Here is a 14851-nt window from a genome sequence, read left to right as displayed (position 1 = left end):
ATGGAGATGCTTTTCGTTCCTCTGATCCTCTGCTTTCCTACTATCTTCATCCAATCAGTCTCACTCCTTTCCATGGCTGGCTTTATGTGATACATCACCACTGTCAATGGCTACTTTCGGTCATCTCTCGGGAAAATAATCCAATGCCCTGCACGGCACGGCCAATCGTCTGGAGGCATCACCCTTGCCAATGGCTTCATCTTATCCTCTCAGTGAATAATATGCTCACGCACCCTGTCACGGCACGGCTATTCATCTGTCGATTCTCGATTATGCTGGAATAGGATATACTATCCTTTTGCGTCTGTCACTAACGCCCTGCAATCGCGAGTTTGGAGCTCGTCACAGTCATTCATTCATCGAATCCTACTCGGAATACCACAGACAAGGTTTATACTTTTCGGATTCTCTTGAATGCCGCCATCATTCTAGCTTACGCCACGAAGATTCTGGTTAAGAGATCTAAGAGATATTCATTCTAGCTTATTTCATGTAGAACGGAAGTGTTTGTCAGGCACGTGTTCATAGGGGAGATGGTGATGAGCGTCACACATAATCATCACCTTCATCACGTTCTTGGGTGCTATTGCTAAATTTGCTAGATTAGAAGTATTTTGTTCAGAGTTCTCTGTCTGTTGCTGAGTGGATGATGGAAAAGGCTTGCTATTGCTAAACCTGTTTCTTCCACCATTATTAAAGCCTTGTTGAGGCTTTTGATCTTTCCATGAGAAATTTGGATGATTTCTCCATGATGAGTTATAGGTGATTCCATAAGGTTCACCTAAGTAATTTACCTCTGCTATTGCAGGGTTCTGAGGATCATAAGCTTCTTCTGCATAAGAAGCCTCTTGAGTACTGTTGGATGCAGCTTGCATTCCATGCAGACTCTGAGAAATCATATTGACTTGCTGAGTCAATATTTTGTTCTGAGCCAATATGGCATTCAGAGTATCAACCTCAAGAACTCCCTTCTTCATAGGCATCCCATTACTCACAGGATTCCTTTCAGAAGTGTACATGAACTGGTTATTAGCAACCATGTCAATGAGTTCTTGAGCTTCTACAGGCATTTTCTTTAGGTGAATGGATCCACCTGCAGAAGTGTCCAGTGACATCTTTGATAGCTCAGATAAACCATCATAGAATATATCCAGGATGGTCCATTCTGAAAGCATGTCAGAAGGACACTTTTTAGTCAACTGTTTGTATCTTTCCCAAGCTTCATAGAGGGATTCACCTTCTTTCTGTCTGAAGGTTTGAACATCAGCTCTAAGCTCGCTCAGCTTTTGAGGAGGAAAGTACTTGGCTAAGAAAGCCGTGACCAGCTTATCCCAAGAGTTCAGGCTGTCTTTGGGTTGAGAATCCAACCATAATCTAGCTCTGTCTCTTACAACAAAAGGGAAAAGCATGAGCCTGTAGACTTCAGGATCTACTCCATTAGTCTTAACAGTATCACATATCTGCAAGAATTCAGTTAAGAACTGAAAAGGATCTTCAGATGGAAGTCCATGAAACTTGCAGTTCTGCTGCATCAGAGAAACTAATTGAGGTTTCAGCTCAAAGTTGTTTGCTCCAATGGCAGAAATGGAGATGCTTCTTCCATGTAAATTGGAATTAGGTGCAGTAAAGTCACCAAGCATCTTCCTTACATTATTATTATTTTTTGCTGCCATCTCCTCTTCCTGTTCGAAAATTTCTGAAAGGTTATCTTTGGATTGTTGTATTTTAGCTTCTCTTAATTTTCTCTTCAGAGTCCTTTCAGGTTCTGGATCTGCTTCCACAAGAACATTCTTATCCTTGCTCCTGCTCATATGACAAAGAAGAGGGCACAGAAAAATAATAATAATAATAGAGATCCTTTATACCACAGTATAGGGATCCCTGTGTGAGTAGAAGAATAGGGGGAGACAAAGAATGTAATATAATGGAAGAAACACAATTGTGAGGATGGCAGAGATGTGAGATGAGATGTTAGGATATGAATGAATAAATAGAATAAGATGGGGGAGGGATAATTTTCGAAAATTATTTTGAAAAAGAGTTAATGATTTTCGAAAATGGTTTTTGAAAATTGTTAGTATTTTTTCGAAAATTTTTTTTTAAAATTAAAAATAAAAATAAGAATAATTAGTTAATTAAAAAGAAATTTTTGAAAAAGAGGGGAGATATTTTCGAAAATTAGAGAGAGAGAGTTAGTTAGGTAGTTTTGAAAAAGTTAAGAAACAAACAAAAAGTTAGTTAGTTGATTGAAACAAATTTTGAAAAGAGAAGAAGTTAGGTAGTTAGAGAAGATATTTTGAAATCAAATTTTTGAAAAAGATAAGAAGATATTTTTGAAAAGATATGATTGAAATTAGTTTTTGAAAAAGATTTGATTTTTAAAATCACAATTAATGACTTGATTCACAAGAAATCACAAGATATGATTCTAGAACTTAAAGTTTGAATCTTTCTTAACAAGCAAGTAACAAACTTGAAATTTTTGAATCAAAACATTAATTGTTTATGTTATTTTCGAAAACTTAATACAAAAATAAGAAAAAGATTTTTGAAAAATATTTTTGGAATTTTCGAAAATAACTAAGAATTTTGAAAAAGATTTGATTTTTGAAAAAGATTTTGAAAAAGATAAGATTTTCAAATTAAAAATTTGATTTGACTCATAAGAAACAACTTTGATTTTTGTTTTTTTAAATTTTTGAAAAAGTCAACTCAATTTTCGAATTTGATGAGAGAAAAAGGGAAAGATATTTTTTTATTTTTGAAATTTTTATGAAAAACATGAAAATTATGCAATGCATGAAATTTTTAGATCAAAACAATGAATGCATGCAATAATGCTATGAATGTCAAGATGAACACCAAGAACACTTTGAATGTCAAGATGAACATCATAGACACAATTTTGAAAAATTTTTAATGCAAGGAAAACATGCAAGACACCAAACTTAGAATTCTTTAATGCTTAGACACTAAGAATTCAAGAATGCATATGAAAAACAAGAAAAGACACAAAACAAAAAATCATCAAGATCAAACAAGAAGACTTACCAAGAACAACTTGAAGATCATGAAGAACACTATGAATGCATGATATTTTCGAAAAATGCAAGATGCATATGCAAGTGACACCAAACTTATGATATGACTCAAGACTCAAACAAGAAACAGAAAAATATTTTTGATTTTCATGATTTTCTAATTTTTTTTTGGTAATTTTTTTTTCGAAAATTATATGAAAAAGGAAAATAAGGATTCCAAAATTTTTAATATGAATTCCAGGAATCTTGCATTCTTAGTCTAAAGCTTCAGTCCAGGAATTAGACATGGCTCACTAGCCAACCAAGCTTTCAATGAAAGCTCCGGTCCAAAACACTAGACATGGCCAATGGCCAGCCAAGCTTCAGCATGTAATTCTGACATGACACGCCTGACATACTCATTCCCAAAGGAATAGACATGGCTTTACAGCCAGCCAGGCTTCAACATGCTTCATGAAACACTAGAATTCATTCTTAAAAATTTTGAATCTATAGAATAATTTATTTTTTTGAAAACATTTTTGTTATTATTATTTTTTTTTCGAAAAACAAAGGAGAAAATTTTTGAAAGATATTTGAAAAATTTTTGAAAACAAAACAAAAAGAAAATTACCTAATCTGAGTAACAAGATGAACCGTCAGTTGTCCAAACTCGAACAATCCCCGGCAACGGCGCCAAAAACTTGATGCACGAAATTGTGATGTCCAGGCTCAAACTATTCCTGGCACGTGAGCAACTTGGTACGCGTAATCGTGATTACAGATTCATAATTTGTCACAACTTCGATACAACTAACCAGCAAGTGCACTGGGTCATCCAAGTAATACCTTACGTAAGTAAGGGTCGAATCCCACGGAGATTGTTGGTATGAAGCAAGCTATGGTCACCTTGCAAATCTCAGTCAGGCGGATATAAAATAATTATGGAGTTTTCGAATAATAAATAATAGAATAGGGATAGAGATACTTATGTAAATCATTGGTAGGGATTTCAGATAAGCGCATGGAGATGCTTTTCGTTCCTCTGATCCTCTGCTTTCCTACTATCTTCATCCAATCAGTCTCACTCCTTTCCATGGCTGGCTTTATGTGATACATCACCACTATCAATGGCTACTTTCGGTCATCTCTCGGGAAAATGATCCAATGCCCTGTCACGACACGGCTAATCGTCTGGAGGCATTACCCTTGCCAATGGCTTCATCTTATCCTCTCAGTGAATAATATGCTCACGCACCCTGTCACGGCACGGCTATTCATCTGTCGGTTCTCGATCATGCTGGAATAGGATTTACTATCCTTTTGCGTCTGTCACTAACGCCCTGCAATCGCGAGTTTGGAGCTCGTCACAGTCATTCATTCATCGAATCCTACTCGGAATACCACAGACAAGGTTTAGACTTTCTGGATTCTCTTGAATGCCGCCATCATTCTAGCTTACGCCACGAAGATTCTGGTTAAGAGATCTAAGAGATATTCATTCTAGCTTATTTCATGTAGAACGGAAGTGTTTGTCAGGCACGTGTTCATAGGGGAGATGGTGATGAGCGTCACACATAATCATCACCTTCATCACGTTCTTGGGTGCGAATGGATATCTTAGAAGCGAAATAAGATGAATTGAATAGAAAACAGTAGTACTTGCATTAATCTTTGAGGAACAGCAGAGCTCCACACCTTAATCTATGGAGTGTAGAAACTCTACCATGAAAATACATAAGTGAAAGGTCCAGGCATGGCCGAGAAGGCCAGCCCCCAAATCGTGATCAAAGGGTCATAAGGTAATCCAAAGATGTCTAATACAATAGTAAAAGGTCCTATTTATAATAAACTAGCTACTAGGGTTTACATGAGTAAGTAATTGATGTATAAATCCACTTCCTGGGCCCACTTGGTGTTTGTTTGGGCTGAGCCTAAGTGTTGCACGTGTAGAGGTCCTTCTTGGAGTTGAACGCCAGCTTTTGTGCCAGTTTGGGCGTTCAACTCTGGTTTTGGCTCCTTTTCTGGCGCTGGACGCCAGATTTGGGTAGAAAGCTGGCGTTGAACGCCAGTTTACGTGGTCTATTCTTGGCCAAAGTATAGACTATTATATGTTTCTGGAAAGCCCTGGATGTCTACTTTCCAACGCAATTGGAAGCACGCCATTTCGAGTTCTGTAGCTCCAGAAAATCCATTTTGAGTGCAGGGAGGTCAGAATCCAACAGCATCAGCAGTCCTTCTTCAACCTCTGAATCTGATTTCTGCTCAAGTCCCTCAATTTCAGCCAGAAAATACCTGAAATCACAGAAAAACACACAATCTCATAGTAAAGTCCAGAAATGTGAATTTAACATAAAAACTAATGAAAACATCCCTAAAAGTAACTAGATCCTACTAAAAACATACTAAAAACAATGTCAAAAAGCGTATAAATTATCCGCTCATCAATAGCATACAAGCAGACAAACATAAAGAAGTAGATCACACACAGAAAGGAATGCAACAGATAATGATGCGCAGACAAGAATGATGCATGTCTAGCCCTAGCGCAGGCCATGAGCTCATGTGTCGGTTGGCTGGCCACAATCCCGACATTTATCCGGTGACGAGTAATCCCGATTTTCCGGATACGATTTTCCGTTCCTAAATAAATGCGCATATAATAATAGCCGCTCATTTGAGACAGCCTCTGCTTACTGCAGGAAAATATATATATACTCTGCTCTGCTCTGGGGAAGCGAAAAATGGTTGTAGGTAACTTAGTTTCCCTACAGAAACTCTGGGTTGCGTTAAGAAACTAATATATATAAATATAGCTCTGGGTTGCATCAAGAAACTAATATATATATATAAATATAGCTCTGGGTTGCATTAAGCAACTAATATATATATATACATACATCTCTTTATTATATTACTCTTCTCTTTATATCTCTTTACTCTGTTCTGGTTTCTCTTTTATCTGTATCTCTTTACTCTGCTCTGGTTACTCTGCTCTCTGTATCTCTTTACTTTTCTCTAATTACTCTTTCCTCTGTATCTATGTTACTCATTTTCTCTTTGTCTCTTTACTTTACTCTGGTTACTTTGTGTTTCTCTACTCTGCTCTGATTTCTCTGCTTAACGTATGTATTTAAAGCTTATGTGAATTTCGGTATAAATAGTTAGCGTGTCCCAAGTATAGGTTCATTAAGTCTATACTGAAACAGTTTAACTTTTCATATAATACCAAACCCTAGTTGCAACTTGTAACAACCCCAATTTTCTAGTACGTGAGATCTTTTCTGAAGATATGGATTTCTCCGGAAGATCACTAAAGGGAACACCTCTGATATATCATCAAGCATCTCGATCCTCATTATCATTATGTCATCCTTAAGATAGAACCTCTTTTGAGGCAAGCTCGATAACCCACTCGTGAAGAACCTAGTTTTTGAACCGTATCGGTTAGGAGTTTTGATTTTGATTTTTGTAAATAGTCTCTGGTGCACAAATTGTGAATCACACTTTTCACAACTCGTACCACTAACCAGCAAATGCACTGGGTCGTCCAAGTAATACCTTATGTGAGTAAGGGTCGATTCCACGGAGATTGTCGACTTGAAGCAAGCTATGGTTATTTTGTAATTCTTAGTCAGGAAATCAATGATAAGAGTGATTATATTTATGAAGAGTAAAAAGCATAAATTAAATAATACTTGTTATGCAGTAATGGAGAACAGATTGAGGATTTGGAGATACTCTGTCTTCCGAATCTCTACTTTCCTACTGTCTTCTTCTTCACGCACGCAAGGCTCTTTCCATGGCAAGCTGTATGTTGGTGGATCACCGTTGTCAGTGGCTACCATCCGTCCTCTCAGTGAAAATGGTCCGCATGTGCTGTCACCGCACGGCTAATCATCTGTCGATTCTCACTCATGTTGGAATAAGATCCATTGATCCTTTTGCATCTGTCACTACGCCTAGCACTCGTGAGTTTGAAGCTCGTCACAGTCATCCCATCCCAAATCCTACTCCGAATACCACAGACAAGGTTTAGACTTTTCGGATCTCAGGAATGGCCGCCAATAGTCCTAGCCTATACCACGAAGACTCTGATCATGAACCAAGAGGCTAAGAGATACACACTCAATCTAAGGTAAAACGGAAGTGGTTGTCAGGCACGCGTTCATAGGTTGAGAATGGTGATGAGTGTCACAAATCATCACATTCATCACGGTTAAGTACAAGCGAGTGTCTTAGAACAGAAACAAGTGTGATTGAATAGAAAACAGAAGTAATTGCATTAATTTATCGAGACACAGCAGAGCTCCTCACCCCCAATCATGGAGTTTAGAGACTCATGCCGTAGATATACAATGTAAAACATGAAAATATCATAAGGTATAAAATAAATCTCTAAAAGTTGTTTAAATACTAAACTAGTAACCTAGGTTTACAGAAAATGAGTAAACTACGATAGGTAGTGCAGAAATCCACTTCCGGGGCCCACTTGGTGTGTGCTGGGGCTGAGACTTGAGCTTTACACGTGCCTAGGTTGTTTCTGGAGTTAAACGCCAGGTTGTAACCTGTTTTGGGCGTTTAACTCCAACTTGTAACCTGTTTCTGGTGTTTAACGCCAGAATAGGGCAGAGAACTGGCATTGAATGCCAGTTTACGTCATCTAAACTCGAGCAAAGTATGGACTATTATATGTTTCTGGAAATCCCTGGATGTCTACTTTCCAACGCAATTAAGAGCGCGCCATTTGGACTCCTGTAGCTCCAGAAAATTAACTTTTAGTGCAGGTAGTTTAGAATCCAACATCATCTGCAGTCCTTTTTCAGCCTCTAAATCAGATTTTTGCTCAGGTCCCTCAATTTCAGCCAGAAAATATCTGAAATCACAGAAAAATACACAAACTCATAGTAAAGTCCAGAAATGTGATTTTTATTTAAAAACTAATAAAAATATACTAAAAACTAATCAAATCATACTAAAAACTATGTAAAAACAAAGCTAAAAAGCATATAAATTATCCGCTCATCACAACACCAAACTTAAATTGTTGCTTGTCCCCAAGCAACTAAAAATCAAATAGGATAAAAAGAAGAGAATATACTATAAACTCCAAATATCAATGAAACTTAGCTCCAATTAAATGAGTGGGACTAGTAGCTTTTTGCCTCTAAACAGTTTTGGCATCTCACTTCATCCTTTGAAGTTTAGAATGATTGGCATCTATAGGAACTCGGAATTCAGATAGTGTTATTGATTCTCTTAGTTCAATATGTTGATTCTTGAACACAGCTACTTTATGAGTCTTGGTCGTGGCCCTAAGCACTTTGTTTTCCAGTATTACCACCGGATACATAAATGCCACAGACACATAACTGGGTGAACCTTTTTAGATTGTGACTCAGCTTTGCTAGAGTCCCCAATTAAAGGTGTCTTTGGTTCTTAAGCACACTCTTTTTTTGCTTTGGACCTCGACTTTAACCGCTCATTCTCAAGTTTTCACTTGACACCTTCACGCCACAAGCACATGGTTAGGGACAGCTTGGTTTAGCCGCTTAGGCCAGGATTTTATTCCTTTAGGCCCTCCTATCCACTGATGCTCAAAGCCTTGGATCCCTTTTGCCCTTGCCTTTTGGTTTTAAGGGTTATTGGCTTTTTGCTCTTGCCTTTTGGTTTAAAGAGCTTTTGGCTTTTTCTGCTTGCTTTTTCTTTTTCACTTTTTTTTTTCTTTTTTTTCGCTATTTTTCTTTTCTGCAAGCTTTGTTCTTCACTGCTTTTTCTTGCTTCAAGAATCAATTTTATGATTTTTCAGATTATCAAATAACATGTCTCATTTTCATCATTCTTTCAAGAGCTAACATATTTAACATTCATCAACAACAAATTCAAAAGACATATGAACTGTTCAAGAATTCATTCAGAAAACAAAAAGTATTGTCACCACATCAAAATAATTAAACTAATTTCAAGGATGAATTCGAAATCATGTACTTCTTGTTCTTTTGTTTTTAGAACATTTTTTTATTTAAGAAAGGTGATGGATTCATAGGACATTCATAACTTTAAGGCATAGACTCTAATCTTTATTTATTATTTAATGGAAATAATATAAATTAGGCATAGAAGCAGACACTTAGCAATAAAAGAAAAGAAACTAAAGACATAAAGACAATTGACTCTAATTTTAATACTTATATACTCTTAAAATTGATAAAAGGTTATCACAGAGTTAGGACTCAACAACCTTTGCTTTGGGAGGTAGATGCCTATTTATTCTGTGGGGGTGCTTGGCCCTTAAAGAGATAGCTTCTGGCGCTTCAGTTCTTTCAGTTCACGCCCCTGTTCTTCTTGTTCCCTAAGCAGTTTGCAGAGCATCCTATTTTAATTTTGCTGTTCTTCCTTCAGTTGATCCATAGCTTCTTATAACTTGGTGATAGATGCTTCTAAGCGCCCCCAATATTTAAATTGAGGAATTTTTGGGAGGAACTCTTGTGCTCTCCTCTTGATGGGGTCGTCCTGCACTTGTCCTTCCATTGACTTTTTGGTGATTGGTTGCAAAACTGAAATATACTCATCTACTCCTATTTTTACTCCAGCATCTTTACATAACAGGGAGATCAATCTTGGATAAGCCAATTTGGCATCTTTGGAGTTCTTGTTTGAAATTTTGTAAAGCTCATAAGAAATCAGTTGATGAACTTCCAATTCTTTTTCCAGCATAATTCAATGAATCATCACTGCTCTTTTGATGGTGACTTCAGAGCGGTTGCTAGTGGCCAGTATAGAGTGCCCAATGAAGTCCAGCCAGCCTCTGGCGACTGGTTTGAGATCTCCTCTTTTGAGTTGGTTTCGGACACCCTTTGTGTTGGTTGTCCATTTGGCTCCAGGGAGGCATATGTCCTCTGGGATTTTGTCCAAGCTCTGATTTGGTCTCATCATTCTCCTATTAAAGGAGTCTGGGTCATCTTGCAGTTGAGGCAGCTTGAAGATCTCCCTTATTTTGTCAGGATGGGTGTGAACGATCTTCCCTCTGACCAGAGTTCGATAGTCATAGAATACAGTTCCAGCTATTCTCTGCCTGTCTGTCTGCCACAAATTAGAATAGAATTCCTGAAATATATTTCTTCCCACCTTTGTTTCAGGATTAGCTAGGATTTCCCAGCTCCTGTTTCGAATTTGCTCTTGGATCTCCGGATATTCGTCTTCTTTCAGATCAAATTTAACTTCCGGGATCACTGACCTTAGACCCATTATTTTGTAGTAATGGTCTGAATGTTCTTTAGTTAAAAACTTCCCTTGATTCCAAAGTGGTTTTGGAATATTCTCTTTCTTGCCTCTTGAGGTGGTTTGTTTTCCTTTAGGAGCCATGATCTTGGTGGGTATTGGCTTAGTGATCACGGATAAACACACCAAACTTAGAGGTTTGCTTGTCCCCAAGCAAAAGAAAGGAAAGGAGAGGGATAGAGGGAGAGCCAAGTTCGAATTGTGGAAGAGAGAGGGAGGCCGAACGAGGATTTAAAGGGAAGGGGGGTGGGTTTTCGAAAATTTTTGAAAACATATGATAGAAAATGTGATTTGGAAAAGATAAGTATGATAGGAAAAGATGTACTTTAAAATTGAAAAGATATGAAAGATATTTGAGAAAGATAGATTTATTCTAAAAATATTGTGAAGATTTGAAAAAGATATTGATGAATTTGAAAAAAAATTTGAAAAAGATAGATTTGTTTTGAAAAAGATTTGAGAAGAGGTTGAAGAAGAATTGAGAAAGATTTAATTTTAGGATTAAGATATTTTTTTAAAAAAAAATTTTTGGAAAAAGTTTGAAAAATAAAAGTATGGGAACATGTTTATGCAAGAAAAATGGATGGAGATATGAAATTTTGAAAAAAAATCAAGTTTGGAACAAAAACTTCCTCCCCTCCACAATCCTGGCGTTAAGTGCCCAACTGCTGCTTGTTTTGGGCGTTTAACGCCCATCTGTAGCCTATTTTGGGCGTTTAACACCCAGCTGTTGCTTCTAGCTGGCGTTAAACGCCAGAAATCTTTTGTCACTGGGCGTTTTTCTGAACGCCCAAGATGCTGCAGGTATGGCGTTAAACGCCCAGAATGGTGCCCATTCTGGCGTTTAACGCCCAAAAAGGTATCATTACTGGCGTTAAACGCCCAGTAGATGCTTCTTTTGGGCGTTTAACGCCCAAATATACCTCTTACTGGCGTTTTCTTGCCAGTGAGCTCTTTCTCCCTGTTTTGTATTCTGAATCCTTCTGTAACCCTGTGAACTTATGCAATTGATTCTTTACCTTGAAGATTATTTATATTAAACTTTTATAATTAAAAATAAATAATTAAATAAATAAAATAAAAAGCTTTGCTAATGGCTGGGTTGCCTCCCATTGAGCGCTTCTTTATTGTCTTTAGCTGGACCTTGCTGAGCTTTTAATCTAGCCTCAGCCTTGAGCACTCTTTCTCAACATTGCCTTCAAGATAATGCTTGATTCTCTATCCATTAACAATGAACTTCTTATTAGAATCAATGTCTTGAAGCTCCACATAGCCATATGGTGACACACTTGTAATCACATATGGTCTCCTCCACCGGGATATCAGTTTCCCGGGGAATAGCCTAAGCCTAGAGTTAAACAGCAGAACCTTCTGTCCTGGTTCAAAGACTCTAGATGACAGCTTTCTGTCATGCCACCTTTTTTCTTTCTCTTTGTAAAGCTTGGCATTTTCGAAAGCAGTGAGTCTGAATTCCTCTAGCTCATTTAGCTGGAGCAATATTTTTTCTCCAGCTAATCTGGCATCAAAGTTTAAGAATCTGGTTGCCCAGTAGGCCTTATGTTCCAGTTCCACAGGCAGATGACAGACCTTACCATACACAAGCTGGTATGGAGAGGTCCCTATAGGAGTCTTGAATGCTGTTCTATAAGCCCACAGGGCATCATCCAAGCTTCTCGCCCAATCTTGTCTACGGGTACTTACAGTCCGTTCCAGGATTCTTTTTAGTTCTCTATTAGAGACTTCAGCTTGCCCGTTTGTCTGCGATGATATGGAGTTGCCACCTTGTGGCTAATTCCGTACCGGACCATAGCAGAGTAAAGCTGTTTATTGCAGAAGTGAGTGCCCCCATCACTAATTAGTGCTCTAGGGACACCAAACCTGCTGAAGATATGTTTCTGGAGGAACTTTAGCACTGTCCTAGTATCATTAGTGGGTGTGGCAATGGCCTCTACCCATTTGGATACGTAGTCGACTACCACCAGAATATAAGTGTTTGAGTATAATGGTGGGAAAGGCCCCATAAAGTCAATACCCCATACATCAAACATGAGGCAGATTACCAGCTCTCTGGCAACTGTCACAGTTACGTACAAACTCTCGGGAATCTCTATAGACGGTAGGCCAGTAGAAGCCACATTGGAGGACCTTGGTGGCTGTTCGCTCACCACCGAAGTGGCCTCTATATTGTGATCCATGGCAATGCCATAAAATCTTCTGTGCTTCTTCTCTAGGCACACACCTACGGATTATTCCGCCTGCACATCTCTTAAAGAGATAGGGTTCATCCCACAAGTAGTACTTTGTATCAGTAATTAATTTTTTCTTTTGTTTCCTGTTGTACTCTTTGGGTATGAACCTTGCAGCTTTATAGTTTGCAATGTCTGCAAACCATGGTGTTTCCTGAATGGTGAACAAATGCTCATCCGGAAAGGTTTCAGAGATCTCAATAGAGGGAAAGGATGCCCCTTCTACTGGTTTTATTTGGGACAGATGATCAGCCACTTGTTTTCTGTCCCTTTTCTGTCTCTTATTTCTATATCAAACTCTTGCAGAAGCAACACCCATCTTATGAGCCTGGGTTTTGAATCCTACTTTGTAAGTAGATATTTAAGAGCAGCATGGTCAGTGTACACAATCACTTTTGATCCTACTAAGTATGATCTAAACTTGTCAATGGCATAAACCACTGCAAGCAATTCTTTTTCTGTGGTTGTGTAATTTTTTTGGGCATCATTTAAAATACGGCTAGCATAATAAATGACATGTAGAAGCTTGTCATGCCTCTGTCCCAATACTGCACCAATGGCATGGTCACTGGCATCACACATTAGTTCGAATGGTAATGTCCAGTCTGGTGCAGAAATAACTGGTGCTGTGACCAGTTTAGCTTTCAAAAGTTCAAACGCCTGCAGACACTCTGTGTCAAACACAAATGGCGTGTCAGTAGCTAGCAGGTTCCTTAGAGGTTTTGCAATTTTTGAAAAATTCTTTATAAACCTCCTATAGAATCCTGCATGCCCCAGAAAGCTTCTGATTGCCTTAACATTGGCAGGTGGTGGTAATTTTTCAATTACCTCTACCTTAGTTTGATCCACCTCTATTCCCTTGTTCGAAATCTTGTGCCCAAGGACAATCCCTTCAGTCACCATAAAATGACATTTTTCCCAGTTTAAAACCAGGTTAGTCTCTTGGCATCTTTTCAGAACCAGTGTTAGGTGATCAAGGCAGGAGTTGAATGAGTCTCCATATACTGAGAAGTCATCCATGAAGACTTCCAGAAAATTTTCCACCATATCAGGGAAAATAGAGAGCATGCATCTCTGAAAGGTTGCAGGTGCATTACACAGCCCAAATGGCATCCTTTTGTAAGCAAACACTCCAGATGGACACGTGAATGCTATTTTCTCTTGATCTTGGGGATCTACTGCAATTTGGTTGTAGCCTGAATAGCCATCCAAGAAGCAGTAATAATCATGACCTGCTAGTCTTTCTAGCATCTGGTCTATGAATGGTAAAGGAAAATGATCCTTTTTGGTGGTTGTATTGAGCCTTCTGTAGTCAATACACATGCGCCACCCTATAACTGCTCTTGTAGGAACCAGTTCAATTTTTTCATTATGAACCACTGTCATGCCTCCCTTTTTGGGGACAACTTGGACAGGACTCACCCAGGGGCTGTTAGAAATGGGGTAAATAATCCCAGCCTCCAGTAACTTGGTGACCTCTTTCTGCACCACCTCCTTCATGGCTGGATTTAGCCGCCTCTGTGGTTGAACCACTGGCTTAGCATCATCCTCCAATAGGATCTTGTGCATGCATCTAGCTGGGCTTATGCCCTTAAGTTCACTTATGGACCACCCAAGAGCTGTCTTGTGTGTCCTTAGCACTTGAAGTAGTGCTTCCTCTTCCTGTGGATTTAAAGCAGAGCTTATGATCACCGGAAAAGTGTCACCTTCTCCCAAAAATGCATATTTCAGAGATGGTGATAGTGGTTTGAGCTCGGATTTAGGAGGTCTTTCCTCTTCCTGAGGAATTTCCAGAGGCTCTTTTATTTCCTCTGAATCCTCCAAATCAGGCTGAGCATCTTTAAAGATGTCTTCTAGCTCTGATTCGAGACTCTCAGCCATGTTGATCTACTCTACCAAAGAGTTAATAAGATCAACTTTCATGCAGTCTTTTGCTGTGTCTGGATGCTGCATGGCTTTGACAGCATTTAACTTGAACTCATCCTCATTGACCCTCAGGGTTACTTCCCCCTTTTGGACGTCAATGAGAGTTCATCCAGTTGCTAGGAAAGATCTTCCTAGAATGAGAGTAGCACTCTTGTGCTCCTCTATTTCCAGCACTACAAAGTCAGTGGGAAAGGCGAATGGCCCAACCCTGACAATCATGTCTTCAATCACGCCTGATGGGTATTTAACGGAGCCATCAGCAAGTTAGAGACATATCCGGGTTGGTTTGACTTCTTCAGTTAAACCAAGCTTTCTGATAGTGGATGCAGGTATTAGGTTGATGCTTGCCCCAAGATCTCATAAAGCTATCTTGGTGCA

General features: G+C 38.7%; 1 non-coding gene across 1 annotated transcript; it reads left to right on the top strand.

The window, feature by feature from the left end:
• The first annotated feature begins 1169 nt into the window (after positions 1-1169).
• Positions 1170-1277, top strand: LOC148561820 (small nucleolar RNA R71). Its single transcript, XR_015888315.1, has one exon. It is a non-coding gene; the product is annotated as a small nucleolar RNA R71 (small nucleolar RNA).
• The last annotated feature ends 13574 nt before the right edge of the window (positions 1278-14851 follow it).

Source organism: Arachis ipaensis, chromosome B6 (genome assembly GCF_059453495.1).
Source record: "Arachis ipaensis isolate K30076 ecotype BB chromosome B6, ASM5945349v1, whole genome shotgun sequence".
NCBI lineage: Eukaryota > Viridiplantae > Streptophyta > Magnoliopsida > Fabales > Fabaceae > Arachis > Arachis ipaensis.
The sequence above is the reverse complement of the archived record's forward strand: the minus strand, read 5'-3'. Positions and strand labels throughout refer to the sequence as shown.